Here is a 17,582-nt window from a genome sequence, read left to right on the forward strand (position 1 = left end):
TTCTCTGATTCAGAGCTGGAGAGTGACTTTTTGGTGTGGCAAGGCTCTCAGCCTGAACCTACTTTGCTCGCTTAAAAATCCCACACATCTGGGCATGACTTGAGGGCCTGTAGGGAAAGGCAGCCCAGCCAGTAATTTCTTTGCATGAGGGAGAACAAGGCATTTCCTGGGGAAAAAATTCACCATGCAGCCATGTTTCAGGACCAAGATTGGCAGTGAAAAGGGGAAGGGCAATATCCTTTGGTCATGCCTCTCAATCCTAACCAAACTACCATATGTCTCTAATGCCAAAACCCTGAGAGGAAGGGGCCATAAAAAAACTAGAAGAGCTTTTTCATAGAAATCTGTTTAAGATATTGGGAAGGTGGACTTCTGATGTGATATCCACAGGATAGAGTTATAAGACAAAATTATAAGTTAGGGATACTCCTCACTGTGTAGAACGTAGTGAAGCTTAGTTTTTTGAGGGCTTCCAAGAACACAGGCTGACTTGCGCATATTAAGGGTTCCAGTGGTAGCACTCTGGGTTGCTGAAGTGGATTAAGCAGCAGCCAGCCCTCAGAGTCCCGTAAGAGCAATAATAATAAATATTGCAGTTGGAGTGAGGAGATATTAAATTATGTGTTTGTGATACAGAATTTTCTTCTATGAGTAGAAATAAGTCTCTGGCCTCTCGACTTTTGCTTTGTACCTATGAAGAGATATTCTAGATCTGCTAGCTCAGTTTCTAGATTTGTCTTGTGTGGAAGAATAATGGGTAAAAAACAGCTGAAGAATTTCAAGGAGTAAGACTGGATGATTTGTTTGTATTAGAAAGTGGACCGGGAACTGCTTATAAGTAGAGGGGATCAACAGAGGGGAAAAGAGCCAAATGAATAGTGTTTTATTGTGAATTGAGAGTAGGGATGGATATAGAGGGTTCAGCACAAGATGTAGGGTTATAAGAAATATTGTGAGCAAAAGGAATTGGGAAAGAAGATATTAAGAAGCTGATTTGAAATAGATCTCTTTTTATTTTCTTTGAGAGTCTCAATATATTAAGATTGAAATTGCTTTTAACTTACCTGTTCTTTTTTTTTTTTTTTTGGAGGTTAGACTTGTTACTTATATGTGACGTCATTCCAGCACTGGACTCATGGAGGCTGAACATTTATTCAGGTAATAATAGGTAACATTTATGGAATACTTCTTATGTGCCAGGCAACAAACTGAGTGCTTTACCCTTGATCTCATTTAATCCTCACACAATCTCATAAGGTTGGGAGTGTTACTGCACCCATTTAATAGATGAGGAGATTGAGACTCACAGTATATCAAGATTGAATTCATCTGAATTAGAAAATGGAAAAAGGCTACTGTAATAGTCAAAGTGAGAGATGATGGTAGCTTGGGTTAGGTGATGTCATTTCTTACCTGGCATAAATATCATGAATGTAAAATGGTTTTGATTGGCTGTACTTCACCCTCATTTCCATAACTTTTCCTCATTGCTGAATACATCATGCTTTTAGTTTGTCTTTTTTTTTTTTGGCTGTGTTGGGTCTTCATTGTTGTACATGGGCTTTCTCTAGTTGCGGTGAGCAGGGGCTACTCTTCGTTGTGGTGTGGCGGGCTTCTCATTGTGGTGCCTTCTCATTGCGGAGCACGGGCTCTAGGCATGTGGGCTTCAGTAGTTGCAGCACATGGGCTCAGTAGTTGCGGCAGGCGGGCCCTAGAGCGTGCAGGCTTCAGTAGTTGTGGCACGTGGGCTCAGTAGTTATGGCACGCGGGCTCTAGAGCACAGGCTCAGTAGTTGTGGCGCATGGGCTTAGCTGCTCCACAGCATGTGGGATCCTCCCAGACCAGGGATCAAACCCTTGTCCCCTGCATTGGCAGGAGGATTCTTAACCACTGCACCACCAGGCAAGTCCTTTTAGTTTGTCTTTAAAACAGTGGAAATATCTTTTGGTAAAGAAAAATTCAGCTTAGGGTTTTTTTTAAAAAATTTTATTTATTTTTGGCTGTGTTAGGTCTTTGTTGCTGTGCGCGGGCTTTCTCTAGTTGCGGCGAGCGGGGGCTACTCTTCGTTGCGGTGTGCGGGCTTCTCATTGCAGTGGCTTCTTTTGTTGCAGAGCACGGGCTCTAGGTGAGTGGGCTTCAGTAGTTGTGCCATGTGGGTTCAGTAGTTGTGGCTCGCGGGCTCTAGAGTGCAGGCTCAGTAGTTGTGGTGCATGGGCTTAGTTGCTCTGCAGCGTGTGGGATCTTCCCAGACCAGGGCTCGAACCCATGTCCCGTGCATTGGCAGGCAGATTCTTAACCACTGCGCCACGAGAGAAGCCCCAGCTTAGGGTTTTTAACCTTAAAGTTTTTTGAACCTTTTAGAAAGTAGATAAAAAGTTTTGCAATAGTTTATATTTTTTGAGTAAATATCTACAAAAGGTAGATATCTATAATTGGGGAATTCTTAAGAGGTGATTAATATAGATAATAGAGGGTTTTTTGTTGATTTCATCACGCTTGAGATACTATTTACAAGTATTTTCACGTTTAAGGAACCTTATTAGGGTTTCTTGTAGGAGCTTTTTTGGTGTATCTAAATGCTTGTTTACAGATTACATTAATTGTAGTACTTGCCGGAACTGGCAGGGTGTCTAGCAGTACCGACTGAAAATCAGTCAAAAATGAAGATTGAGCATCTCTGAAATTATACTGTAGGTTAATGGAAGTTTCTTTTTTTTTCATTTTATTTATTTATTTATTTGGCTGCATTGGGTCTTAGTTGCAGCGTGCAGGCTCTTCGTTGCAGCGTGCGGGCTTCTCTCTAGCTGTGGTGTGCAGGCTGCACAGCGCGTGGGCTCAGTAGTTGTGGTGCATAGCCTTAGTTGCCCCGTGGCATATGGGATCTTAGTTCCCTGACCAGGGATCGAACCCATGTCCCCTGCATTGGAAGGCGAATTCTTAACTACTGGACCCCAGGGAAGTCCCCCTTGGAAGTATTTTTGTTTAATTTTTAAAAATTTATTTATTATTTCTGACTGCGTTGCGTCTTCGTTGCTGCATATGGGCTTTTCTTTAGTTGCAGCGAGCAGGGGCTACTCTTCCTTGCGGTGTGTGGGCTTCTCATTGCGGTGGCTTCTCTTGTTGCGGAGCACAGGCTCTAGGCACGCAGGCTTCAGTAACTGTGGCAAGTGGGCTCAGTAGTTGTGTCCCGTGGGCTCTAGAGCACAGGCTCAATAGTTGTGGTGCACAGACTTAGTCATTCTGCGGCATGTGGGATCTTCCCGGACCAGGGATCGAACCCGTGTCCCTTGCATTGGCAGGCAGATTCTTAACCACTGCGCCACCAGGGAAGTCATGGGAGTATTTTTAAGTTTACAAAAATTCAAATTTATATGCTACTTTGAGTGGTTCTCCATGTTTAATGTTGCCAAGAGTTGCCTGTACACTCAGCAAGGTAAAGTAAAACCGCTTTATTACTACCTTATCAATTATTGAGTTGCCAGCATGCGTACATTGCCCTATCATATTTTTCAAAAAAGAGCTTAATTGAGGCTTTTAATAATTGACATACAGTAAACTGTACATATTAAAACGTACACTTTAAGTTTTGACATGTGTTCACTGTAAAACTGTTGCCCCAATCAAGACATAATGAAGGTCTCACAAGCCCCTCGCCCCCTCCCCCCTCCCGGCCCCAACACCTGGGACCCAGACCCGCTCCGGGAGGAGAGTCCGGCCGAGTGTCGGGCCGAGTCTCACCCCTCCCTGCCCCCAGGCTCCCACTCCCTGAGGAATTTCTACACCGGGGTGTCTCAGCCTGGCCGCAGGGAGCCCCCCTTCATCTCTGTCGGCTACGTGGACGACACGCATTTCTTGCGGTTCGACGGCGACGCCCCGAATCCGAGGATGGAGCCGTGGGCGCCATGGGTGGAGCAGAAGGGGCCGGAGTATTGGGATCGGAACCCGCGGATCTACAAGCACCACGCACAGACTTTCCGAGTGAACCTGAACACCCTGTGCGGCTACTACAACCAGAGTGAGGCCGAACCTCTTCAGCCCACCGTCCTCATGGCATCATTGTTGGCCTGGTTCTCTTGGTGGTCACTGGAGCTGTGGTGGCTGGAGCTGTGATCTGGTGGAAGAAGCACTCAGGCAGCGACAGTGCCCAGGGATGTGATGTTCTCTTTCACCAGTCCTAAAGGGCTGTTTCCTGGATTATTCTTTCCATCTTTTCCAAAGAACCAAAAACTGGAAAGGAACAAGGATTAACCCCTGGAAGTCCCAGTGCTACGTGATCTGATCAGACCACACACCTGAGCAGACTGCAGAGTTTTGGCACTGCGTCTAGACAGCACAGAGACCAGGGAGTCCTAAACTTTAATTTGCATAAGAATCATCGGGACATCTTGGTAAGATTCAGAAGGTCTGTAGTAGGGCATGGGATTCTGTATTAAAACAAGGTTGGTGCTGATTCTGCGGACTTTCAGATCACATTTAGTAGCAAGAACGTAGACCAGGATTCCCACATGGCTGTGCACCAGCCTCACCTGTAGGGCTTGTTGAATAAGCAAGTCTTGGGCTCCGTGCCCAGCATTCTGAGATGGTGGGTCTGGGAAGAAGCCTGAGTATTTTGCAGCAATCCTTAGAAGCAATCTTGGGATTTAGCCAGTTAGGGAACGACTGAGGTCAGTGATCAGAGAGCGCTCAGGTTGGGGAGGAGCCTTAAATCCACACTTAAACCTTGTTTTTTCCTGGGAAGAAAAGGGCAAGACGTATGCTGGAGACACATGTTGGTTTTTCTACCCTGGGGTATGTAGCCAGGTGGAAGACTGACGAAGTGTTATCAGCTCAAGATGAAAAACTATGAATCCTTGCTCTCTGAAACTATTCCCTGGATGGATTTCTCACTCATTCCTTGGTATAAACAATGGAATACAAAAAAAAAAAAAAAAAGACATAATGAACATATTTATCATCTCCACAAGTTTTCTTATCCCCATTTGTTATCCTTCTCCCAACCTCTGTGGTCTCCTGGCAACCACTGATCAATTTTCTGTCACTATAGAATAGTTTGCATTGTCTAGAATTTTATATAAAGGGAATTATAAAGTGTATAGTCTCATGTTTACTTATTTTTGATTTGGCTTTTTTTATCAAGCTAATTATTTTGAGATTCATCTGTGTTGTTGCATGTATCAATAGTTCATTCCTTTTTATTGCTGAGTAGTGATCTTTTGTATAGCTATAACACAATTTGTTCATTCATTCACTTACTGATGGACGTTTGGGTTTATTCCGGTTTTCGGCAGTTACAGATAAAGTTACGCTATGAATATTTGTGTACAAATCTTTGTATGGACATATACTTTATTTTTCCCTCCAAGTTAATTTCTTTCTTTATTTTTTTTCTTTTTTTTTGACGTGAATTCACGTAGCATACAATTAACAATTTTAAAGTGTACAGTTCATTAGTATTTAGTATACTTACAGTGTTCTGCAATCACTAGCACTTTCTAGATCCAAAACTTTTTCATTATTCCATAAACCACCCCATGTCCATTAACTAATCATTCCCCATTCTCTCTTTCCCCCATCCCTTGGTAACTTCTAATCTGCTTTCTGTCTCTATGGATTTGCCTAGTCTGGATATATAATATAAAAGGAATCGGACAATATGTGAACTTTTGTGACTGGCTTCTTTCATTTAGCATAATGTTTTCATGGTTCATCCAAGTTTTAGCATGTATTAGTACTTTGTTCTTCTTTTTGGGTGCGCCAAGTGGCTTGCAGGATCTCAGTTCCCCCTCCAGGAATTGAACCTGGGCCATGACAGTGAAAACCTGGAATCCTGACCACTAGGCCACCAGGCAACTCCCAGTACTTTGTTCTTTTTTATGGCTGAATAATATTCTGTTGTGTGGTGGATATATCATTTTGTTTATCGATTCGTCAGTTAGTGGACTTTTAGGTTGTTTCCACTTTGGGGTACTGTGAATAATGCTGCTACAAACAATTATGTACAAGTTTTTGTGTGGAAATATGTTTTCATTTCTCTTGGCTATAAACCTAGAAGTCTAATTGCTGGATCATATGGTAACTATGTTTAACTTTCTGAGGAACTGTCAAACTGCTTTCAAAGTGGTTGCATGATTTTACATTCCCACCGACAGTGTTTGAGAGCACCAATTTGTCTATCATCATCAAACGTCTTATTGTCTGTCTTTTTGAGTCCAGCCATCCTAGTGGATGTGAAATAGTATCTCATTATGGTTTTGATTTGCATTTTCCTGGTGACTAGTGATGTTGAGCATCTTTTCACGTACAAATTGGCCATTTGTATATCTTTTTTGGAAAAATGTATATTTAAATCCTTTGCCTTTTAAAAAGTTGGATAACTTATCTTTTTATTATTGAGTTGTAAGAGTTCTGGGTACAAGTTCCTTATCAGATGTATGCTTTGCAAATATTTCTTCCATGGGTTGTTTTTTCACTTTTTTGATGGTATTGTTTACAGACAAAAGTTTTAAATTTGATTAAGTCCACTTGATCTATTTTTTTATTTAAGAGTTTTATGGTTTTAGATCTTACATAGGTCTATGATCCATTTTGAGTTAATTTTTGTGTATGGTGTGAGGTATGGTTCCAACTTTTTCTTTTATGTATAAATATCCACTTGTCTCATTACTGCATGTTGAAAAGACTGTCTTTGGCCTATTTGATTGTCTTGGCACCCTTGTCAAAAATCAGTTGACCATAAATGTAAGGATTTATTTCTGGACTTTCAATGCTATTCCACTACAATACTGTTTTGATTACTATAGTTTTGTGTAGTTTAGTTGAACTCGGGAAATGTGAGTCCTCCAATTTTGTTGTTCTTTTTTAAGATTATGTTGTTTATTCTAGGTCCCTTGCATTTCCATGTGAATTTTAGGATCAGTTTGTCATTTTATGCAAAAAAAAAAAGCCAGCCGGGATTTTGATAGGGATTACTTTGAATCTGTAGATCAGTTTTGGGAGTGTTACCATCTTAGCAATAAGTCTTCCAATTGATGCACATAGGATGGATTTACTCTTATTTAGATATTATTTCATTTCTATCAATAATAGTTTGTGATTTTCAGTATACAAGTTACATTTTTTAACCCTACCCCATTACACTTCTTTTGTTAAATTTATAACTATTATTTTTGTTACTATTGTAAATTTTTCCCCCCTTAACATCACTTTTGAGTTGTTCATTGCTTGTGTATAGAAATACAATCAATTTTTGTATATTGACCTTGTATCTTGCAACCTTGTTGAACTTGTTTATTAGTTTTTAGTGGATTCCTTAGGATTGTCTAGATACAAGATCTTGTCATCTGCAAATAGAGATCTTTTTTACTTTTTCTTTTCCAGTCTGGATGCCTTTTCTTTCTTCTTAGCGCTTCATTGCCTTAGCTAGAATCTCCAGTGCAAAAGTTTATGTCTTTGTCTTGTTACTGAACTTAGAATAAATGCATTCAGTCTTTAAGTAGGATGTTATTTATGGGCTTTTGCAGATTCCTTTTATGAAATTGAGTTATTTCCTTAGTGGTCCTGGGGATTACAATTGACATCTTAATTTATAACAATGTAGTTTAATTTAATACCAATTCAGTTACAGTCGTGTGCAAAACTTTGTGCCTGTATAGCTCTGTTCCCTCTTCTCTCTTTTGTTCTATTACGTACAAATTACATCTTTTTACATTGTGTGCCCATCAACACAGGTTTATAATCATAGCTTTATTTAGTTGTCTTTTAAATCAGATAAACAAAAAGAGTTACAAACAAAACATTTATTTATACTATCTTTTACATTTACCTATATAGTTGCTTTTACCAGTACTTTTAATTTTTTTGTTTGGATTTGAGATACTGCCTTAGAGTCCTTTTATTTCAGCCTGAGTGACTCTCTTTAGTATTTCTTATAGACTAGATCTGCTAGTGATGAGTTCTTTCATTTTTATCTTGGAATGTCTTAATTTCTCCTTTGTTTTTGAAGGATAGTTTTGCTGGAGATAGAATTCTTGGTTGATAGTCTTTTTCTTTCAGCACTTTGAATAAATCTTCCCATTGCCTTCTGACCTCCATGGTTTTTGATGAGCTTCCTGGATTTGCAGATTTAGTGTTTGAGAAAAATTTGGCCATTATTTCATTAAATATCCTTTCTTTCCCTTTCTGTCCTGTCAATTCCAATATGAATTGTTAGGCTTTGTTCTGAGGCTTTGTTTATTTTTCTTTATTCTTTTTTCTTTCTGTTCCTCAGACAGATCTAGCCTAATTGACCTAGCTTCAAGTTTGTTGATTATTCCTTCTTCCTGCTCAGGTCTTGTGTTGAACTCTCTACTGATGTTTTTCATTTCCATTATTGTAGTTTCCAACTCCAGAATTTCCATTTGTGGCTCCTTTTTGTAATTTCTGTCTTTCTATTAATATTCTATTTTTGATGAGATATTTTTCTCATACTTTTTCTTTAGTACTTCAGTCATAGTTATCTTTTTTGATTTTTTTTCCTCCCTCCCTCTTTCCTTTTTTGATCTTTTTTAAAATGGCTGATCTTATTTTAAAAGTCTGTCTAAATCCAATGTTTGGGCTCCCTAAGTGAGTTTCTGTTGACTGCCATTTTTCCCTGGGCCATACATTCTGCTTCAAGGAAATGTTATATTGCTTCTTGTATAGTATAAGATTTTACAATACTATACTTCTGTTTCTTCCCTCCTGGTCATACATTTACTTGTATATATAAATTGTACAATATAGTTTAAATTATTCTTGCTTTGAATAGTTGAGTATTTTTAAAAGATATTTAAATAACGAAGAAAGAGTTTTTTCTATTTACCCACATTGTTACCACTTATGCTCTTAAATCCTTTATGTAGATCCAGATTTTCATCTGTTATCATATTCATTCATCTTGAAGGACTAGTACAGGTGTGCTGGTGATGAATTCTTTCAGCTTTTGTATGTCTGAAAAGTTTTATTTATTTTAAATAAAAAAGTTTTATTTTATTTACTTTATTTTGCCTTCTTTTTTTTTTTTTTCTTACGGTACGCGGGCCTTTCACTGCTGTGGCCTCTCCCGTTGCGGAGCACAGGCTCCGGACGCGCAGGCCCAGTGGCCATGGCTCACGGGCCCAACCGCTCTGTGGCATGTGGGATCGTCCCGGACCGGGGCACAAACCTGTGTCCCCTGCATTGGCAGGCGGACAACCACTGTGCCACCAGGGAAGCCCTTGCCTTCATTTTTGAAAGATATTTTCTGTGAGTATAGAATTTTTGGTTGACAGTTTTTTTTTTCTTTCAGTCCTTTAAGATACCACTCCATTGTCTTCTGACTTGAATAGTTTCCAGTGAGAATTCTGTTATCTTCATCTTTGTTCCTCTATAGATAATAAGTTCTTTTTCTCTGGCTTCTTTTTTTAAATTATTAATTTATTTTATCTGTTTATTTTTGGCTGCATTGCGTCTTTGTTGCTGCACACGGATTTTCTCTAGTTGCGGCGAGCAGGGGCTACTCTTTGTTGCAGTGCGCTGGCTTCTCTTTGCGGTGGCTTCTCTTGTTGCAGAGCACAAGCTCTAGGTGCTCGGGCTTCAGTAGTTGTGGCATGTGGGCTCAGTAGTTGTGGCTCGTGGGCTCTAGAGCACAGGCTTAGTAGTGGTGGCGCACGGGCTTAGTTGCTCCACGGCATGTGAGATCTTCCCGGACCAGGGCTCGAGCCCAGGTTGCCTGCATTGGCAGGCAGACTCTTAACCACTGCACCACCAGGGAAGCCCCTTCTCTGGCTACTTTTAAGATTTACTCTGTATTACTCGTTTTAGGTAGTTTGGTAATAAGGTGTTTTGTTCTTTGAGCTTCTTGGATCTGTGTATTTATAGTTTTATTCCAATTTGGAAACTTTTAAGTTATTGTTTCTGTAATATTTTTTTCCTGTCTCTTCTTTGGAGATACCACTGACACATGTATTAGGTAATTTGAAATTATTCCACAGTTCACTGGTAATTTGTTCATTTTATTTAGTTTTTTCCCCTGATGTATTCTGTTTAATCTGCTGTTAGTCTTACATAGTGTAGTTTTATCTCTAACATATCAGAGATTTTTTTACTTCTTCTAACATGCCTACTTTTTCCTTCAGATTTTTGCATATATGGAATACAGTTATAATAACTTTCTAAACATCTTTCTTTACTATTTCTATAATCTGATTGTTTCTCAGTCATTTATCTTAACTTTTCATTAGGAAATAAGTATAATTTATAAGAAGCTGCACATGTTCCATGTGTTTTTCACCCATTTTCTCCCAGTGGTAATGCTTGTATAATTATAGGACAATATCAAAACTAGGAAATTGATATTGGTGCAGTCTTCAGAGTTTATTCATATCTGACCAGTTTTACATCTACTCCTGTGTGTGTGTGTGTGGTTCTATGGAATTTCATCATGTGTGAATTTGTATATCTGCAGCCACCATCAAAGTACAGAACAGTTCTATTCAAACAAGAATTTTTCCTGTTGACCTTTTTTTTCTTTTGGCTGCACCACGCAGCATCTGGGATCTTAGTTCCCTGACCAAGCATCAAACCCGTGCCCCCTGCATTGGGAGCGTGGAGTCTTAACCACTGGACCACCAGCAAAGTCCTTGTTGCCCTTTTATAACCACTCCTATCCTACCTCCCTCCACCCCACTCATAAACTTGTAACCCTGGCAACCACTAATCTGTTCTCTAGCTCTATAATATTGTCATTTCAAAATGTTATTTAAATGGAATCATACAGTATATAACCCTTTAAGGTTGACTTTTTTTTGCCCCCACTGAGCATAATTCCCTTGAGGTTCATATAAGTTGTATATGTGTGTGTGTGTATCAATAGTTTGTACCCTTTTATTGCTGAGTAGTGTTCCATGGTATGGCTATCCCAAGTCTGTTTAAGCATTCACCTGTTGAAGGACTTCTGTATTGGTTCCAGTTTGGGGCTATTATGAATAAAGCTACTGTGAATATTCACATACAGGTTTTTGTGTAAACATAAGTTTTTGTTTCTCTGGAATAAAGGTCCAAGAGTACAGTTGCTGTGTGGCATGGTAATTGAATATTTCATTTTATAAGAAACTGCCAGACTTTCTTCTAGAGTGGCTTTGCCATGTTACATTCCTACCAGCTATGTATGAGTGATTTAGTTTCTTTGCATCCTTGCCAACATTTGGTATCGACAGTTTTTTTGTTTTTTTTCGGTTTTTCTGGCCATGCTGTGCAGCTTGTGGGATTTTAGTTCCCTGACCAGTGAATGAACCCAGGCCCTTGCCAGTGAGAGCACGGAATCCTAACCACTGGACCACCAGGGAATTCCAAACAGTATTTTTTATTTTAGCCATTATGATAGGTGTGCAGTGATAGCTCATTGTGGTTTTAATTTGTATTTCTGTAATGGCTAATGATTTTGAATATGTCTGTTCATGTCTTTTGCCCATTTTCTTTTTTTTTTATTTAATTAATTAATTAATTAATTTATTTATTTTTGGCTACGTTGGGTCTTCGTTGCTGCACGGGCTTTCTCTAGTTGCGGCACGGGCTTTCTCTAGTTGAGGCAAGCAGGAGCTACTCTTCGCTGTGGTGCGTGGGCTCCTGCTCATTGTGGTGACTTCTCTTGTTGTGGAGCACCAGCTCTAGGCGCGCACACAGGCTCAGTAGTTGTGGCGCATGGGCTTCGTTGCTCCGCGGCATGTGGGATCTTCCTGGACCAGGGCTCGAACCCATGTCCCCTGCATTGACAGGTGTATTCTTAACCACTGCGCCACCAGAGAAGCTGCACTGCCTTTTTTTTTTTTTTTAATTTATTTAATTTTTGGCTGTGTTGGGTCTTTGTTGCTGCGCGCGGGCTTTCTCTATTGCGTTGAGCGGGGGATACTCTTTGTTGCGGTGTGTGGGCTTCTCACTGCTGTGGCTTCTCTTGTTGTGGAGCACGGGCTCTAGGTGCGCGGGCTTCAGTAGTTGTGGCGCACGGGCTTCAGTAGCTGTGGCTTGAAGGCTCTAGAGCGCAGGCTCAGTAGTTGTGGCGCACGGGCTTAGTTGCTCCGCGGCATGTGGGATCTTCCCGGACCAGGGCTCAAACCCATGTCCCCTGAATTGGCAGGCGGATTCTTAACCCACTGTGCCACCAGGGAAGCCCTGCTCTGCCTATTTTCTATTTGGATTGTTTGTTTCTTTACTTTTGAGTTTTGAGAATTCTTTATATATTCTGTATACAAGTCTTTTGTTGGATATGTGATTTGCAGATATTTCTCCATTCTGTGGCTTACTCTCTTCTGTGAGCTCTAGACTCCTTTGCTCTCTTAGACTTTCACTCCTGTGTTCTCCACTTAGGGAGCATGTTGGAGCATGCCTAGGTTCCCCTTAGACTCCCTCTTTTGACATTTTTTGGAAACTCTCCCTAGGCATTAAACTTTGGTAATCATAGAGCTTACCTTATTTGTTTCCCATCTCTGAGGAATCATTGTCCTTCATTGCATGTTGTCCAGTGTCTTAAACACCGGTGTTTCACACATTTGTCTGGTTTTTTATTGTTTCTTCCAGGAAGATAAATATCATCCCTGTTATTCCAAGTTAGTCAGAAGTGAGATCCCCACCCCAACCCCCAGAGTTTTCAATAACATTAGAAACATCCACTGTTATTAACTACTGTCCCAAAATTCCTTCCTTTCTTAAGTTGTTTTAAAAAAAGGGTGGGGTGGGGGGTGAGGTGGGAATGGAGGCTAAATATAACTCAGACAAAAAGATACTTCTGATGTCCTTCAGTGTCTCTTGAAGCCCTGCTACTTTCGGAGGTTTGCCAATCAATCAGATAGATACAGGCTTAGAGCTAGAAATAGGTCAGCTACCATAGCACACAATGATGGTGGGAAAAGATTTTTGTGACAGCTTGTGTGTGATGATATATCCTTTCCTGTTCAGGATTCTCTTTGAATTTAAGGCTAGATTCTGGGTGTTTTCAAATGCCTTTTCTCTATTCTTATCTTTATAGTCCTTTCCTTAAAAGAATAACCATATTTTTAAAATTACATTTTCCTTTATTTAAAGGGTAGAGTTAACCAGTTAAAGCAGCCTTTTCCAGCCTAGGTACATCTAGCTAGGTAATTCTCCTTTGACCTTTATTATTAGTTTTGGAGCTTATCTCAGAGTTAATGGTGATTTAATATGTATACAAGTGTTTCTTAAAGATTTCTCTCTGCATTTCAAAGCTGTGCTCATCTATGTAAAAATTTAGAGAGATAAGTATTGCCACAGGATCACGTGGCTAGTAGCTGTCAAACACTTGAAGAAAATATTTCTTTGGAGTTATTTTGTGGAATTAGGACACATTTCAGTAATTAGGTAACTGAGCTCTGGGAATCTGCTAGAGCCACCTTTAGAATAGAGCTGCCTCCGCTTATGCTAGTCTCATCAGGAAAGTTTTATTTCTATTCCCAGTCTATTGTTTCTGCTGATGAACAAGGGCATAGCTTGGTATATTATTAGTCAGCTGTTTTTCAGCAGTGTGTATCATGATGCCTCGCACAGAATGGTTACTCACAGAGTATTTGTTGCGTGAATGAATGAATGCCTCTTCCTTGAGTCACTGCTTCAGTCAGTTCCCTTCATATATTTCATCCAGGATCTCTCTTTTCTTTCCATCTCTATCCTTTTGGTTATTTTTTTGTTTGCATTTCCTCCAGAGGGTGAACAAAGAAGTCAAAGAAGATGAGCCTGAAATCATTTCATTCTTTATGAGTAACTCGGATAAGAAAAAAGTATTGTATGAGAAGAAATTGAAACTCCTGGCTAAAATGAGAGTTTTGAGTTAATACTGGATTTCATTTATCTTTTCTGTCTTTTCCTGGCATTACTAATGATGGATTGGTGTTCTGCTTTTCTTCAAAGCCCTGAACAGCTTTCTCTTCAATTATATAGCTAGTGATATGCTCCTTTAGTTTTCATTTTTATTTCTAATTTTTCTTACTTTCCCTCTGTATGGAGTTCTCTTCTTCTTCTTTATTCCTTAAATATTGGTGTGTCCTGAGGCCTATGCTTACCTCTCTAGTCTTTTCTGCGGTTAATCTGACATTGTTCTCACCATGCACTCTCCTTTTAAAATCCAAGGTTTCGACTTCTGTCACAGTTTGGTGACAGTTTGGTGACAGTTTGGTCTAGATATCCAGTTCCATCAGTGTAACTGCCTGTTGGGTACTTTGATTATGTCAGCTTGTGGGCACATCACATTTACCATGTTTTAAACAGAACTTTATTATCTTTTCTTTTTCCAAACTGGTTTCTCCTTTAGTATTCGTATCTCAGTGGTGGAAATGTCTACCCCAATTGTTGTCAAACTTTTTGGTATCATAATCTCTTTGTACTCTTAAAAATTACTGAGGCCTCCAAAAGAGCTTTTGTTTTATGTAGGTTATAACTATCAATATTAATGTATTAGAAATTAAAACTGAGAAATTTAAAAAACATTAATTCATTTAAAAATGATAATAAATCCATTATATGTTAACGTAAAAGTGAATTTAAAAAAACTTATTGCCCATAGCAACAGCAACAAAATTTATGAGAAATGTGTCATTGTTTTTAATTTTTGCAAATAATTTAGTGTTGGGGTTAATAGAATACAGATGAATTCTCGTATCTGCCTTTCATTCAGTTAGTTGTGATATTACATGTCATGTAGCTTCTGGAAAATGCTCTTGTGTATCTTTGAGGGCATGAGAGTGAAAAGGGTGAATAAGGTCTTAACATTATTATAAAAATGGTTTTGACCTTGCATATCCCATGAAAAAGTCTTGGAAATTCCCAGGGGTCCCAGGCCACACTTTGGTAACTCCTTTTCTTTCTGGTTGCCTGGGTGTTCTCTTAGACTTCTCTTCTCCCAACCATCACACATATCTCCTGTGTCACCAAGTCTTAATGATTCTACCTCCTTAATGCCTCTTGGGTCAGAGTCCCCTCATTCTACAGCCAGGATGCTTATCTCATATTTTCCCTACTTGGTATCTCTGCCTCTATTTTATCTTCTTTCTAACCCATCCACATTGTAGCAAAAGTAATCTTTCTAAAATAGAAATGTGATCATATAACTACTTTCTGAAAGTCCTTTACAAGTTTCCCATTGCTTTAGTTAGTACACAAGATGTTTTATGATCCTGTTTCCACTAACCTCTAGTTTCTTCTTCAAACACTTTTCTGTGAGTACCTTATACTATAGCTTTCTTTACGCAATACTTGCAGTTCTGAGAAAGCATCATGGTGACCCATACATCTGTGTTAGTGATACTGTTGGGTTCACACTATGTTCCTGACACTGTTCTAAGTACTTTACATATATTATCTCATTTAATCTTTACACAGTCTTCCAAAAGAAGTACTTTTACCATTTTCTTTTGTAGATGAGGAAACTGGGATTTAAAGAGATGAAGTAACTTTCCTCAAATCATCCACTTGTTATATATGGAATCTAAGTCTGTTTCTCCACTTCTCTATTTGGCTAAATACTGTTTGTCCTTGAGGATTATTAGGCTTAAGCATCCCCTCCTTCTGGAAGCATTTCCTCCAGTGTGATTTAGATGACTGTTCCTTCTATTTCCATTTAACCTTGTGAGCAGCTCTAGCTAGCATTTAACGTATTAGAATTTACTTATTTGTCTCCTGCACCACTGATTTTCCTGGTAGGTACAGGAAGGGAACTTCATTCCTCTGGCACAGGAAAATTAGTCTGCATCCCAGAATATTTATTTCTAAAAGGAAAATGCATGTTGAGGGCCTTAAAACCTAATGTCACTCTGGACCTACTTATTCTGTTCATTCTATGTAAGCAAAGCCCTCAGTTTCAGAGAAACTATAAAACAGATAATAATATTTGTATATTAATTCTTCCAAATTTAAAAAATAGTATCCCTGATCTTGTATTGGTTTAGAGGAGACTAAATAACAACAACAAAATAATAGCTAACATTTATTTAAAATATTTTCCATGTATCTAAGCATTTTACCTGTATATTAACTCAATTTAATATTTACAACCCCATGAGAGAGTTATTATTAACCTTTGTTTTACAGATAAGGGAAACTGAGGCACCAAGAGGTTAAGTAACTTATCCAAGATCACACAGCTTGTAAGTGGCAGGTGGGGAAATCAAATCTCTAAAAACTATACTGTGCAGAATACTGAATCTTTTTTACCCAGGATCCCATATTTATAGTCTTTGTTAGGATAAAGGTAAGTGAGGATTAGAGGTAAAATTATATGGCACAACTCTAGTGTTGTGATCTTATAGAAAAAGACGATTTACTATAGATTTTTTAAAATGTGTTTTCTTTTAAAACACCATCTTTTTAGTACGAATGAAAGGATCTTTCAATGTTATCATTATTACGAAATTAATATCATAGTTCTGAGCTTCCTGCCCAATTAATTCCTACTTTCCCAGTGAATAATAGCAACAAAAAGTTTCACATTTTAGTTGAGACTTAGGAAGCTGATAATCATTTTTATTCTCCTAGCAAGTTACATTGGTTAATTCCAGAATCCTGTTTTCTTTATTTGTTAGATACATCTGCCCTCCCCCCATCCCTTAAGCATTGCTGTGGATGTTTAATTTTGAGAATGCTAATTAGCTTTAGTAATTACACACCTTGAGTCATGTCTAGACATTTATAGGTTTGTATTTTTGGTCTAGAATAGGATGTGTTGGAACTTTTTGGCTTTTGTGTCTTTCTTTTTTTTTTTTTTTTTTTTTTGCGGTACGCGGGCCTCTCACTGTTGTGGCCTCTCCCGTTGCGGAGCACAGGCTCCGGACGCGCAGGCTCAGCGGCCATGGCTCACGGGCCCAGCCGCTCCGCGGCACGCGGGATCCTCCCGGACCGGGGCACAAACCCGCGTCCCCTGCATCGGCAGGCGGACCCTCAACCACTGCGCCACCAGGGAAGCCCAGGACACCAGTTTTAAGGATGACTGTCCAGCCATACTATTCATCAGACCCCATACTTGAAGCATTCTTGAGTAGGTTGAAACCTGCACAGTCCACATGAACCCATGACCTTAACTATCCTCATCTAATTATAAATTTTTTTTTGTTTTTCGTTTTTTAAATTTTTGGCCGCGGGGTCTTAGTTCCCCCACCAGTGATGGAACCCCGGGCCTCAGCAGTGAAAGTGCTGTGTCCTAACCACTGGACCGCCAGGGAAGTCCCAAATTCATCGATTTTATCAGACTTGGAGTTTAATTTAAATATGGAAAGAACATAATCATGGCTTCTGTTCAGTTTTCAAGGTACCCTTTTTGTTAACAGGTGAGAATCTTATGTTTGCATGTGTTGCGTGATCAGCTCTGTTAGGGGTGGAAAACTGAATAGTAAAATCTTGAGTGCTATGTACCCTCAGTACTAGGGGCATAATTAGTAAGTCTAAATTGATGTTAGACCTAGAATATAATGGTGTGAAAAACAGAATTTTAACACCCCTTCTAATTTTTTTCTAAAAAACATGTCTTCCCTATGTCATTTGGATTTGCTTTTTTTATGGTACCTACTGTTGCCAAATAGTACTATTGT

General features: G+C 39.3%; 1 protein-coding gene across 16 annotated transcripts in view; it reads left to right on the forward strand.

Moving 5' to 3' along the window:
- R3HDM2 (R3H domain containing 2) overlaps positions 1–17,582 on the forward strand; it is a 148,652-nt gene that overhangs the window by 40,286 nt on the left and 90,784 nt on the right. For 12 of the 16 annotated variants that reach the window (XM_079936724.1, XM_079936722.1, XM_079936709.1 and 9 more), the window contains exon 2: positions 1,096–1,158. The exons of 1 other annotated variant lie outside the window; for it this stretch is intronic. The gene's annotated coding sequence lies outside the window, so the exon portion shown is untranslated. Of the gene's footprint in view, positions 1–1,090; positions 1,159–17,582 lie in introns of all 16 variants that reach the window. 3 more of the 16 variants (XM_079936718.1, XM_079936714.1, XM_079936716.1) reach the window with 1 other exon arrangement.

The sequence above is a fragment of the Stenella coeruleoalba genome (assembly GCF_951394435.1).
Source record: "Stenella coeruleoalba genome assembly, chromosome: 11".
NCBI classification, from domain to species: domain Eukaryota; kingdom Metazoa; phylum Chordata; class Mammalia; order Artiodactyla; family Delphinidae; genus Stenella; species Stenella coeruleoalba.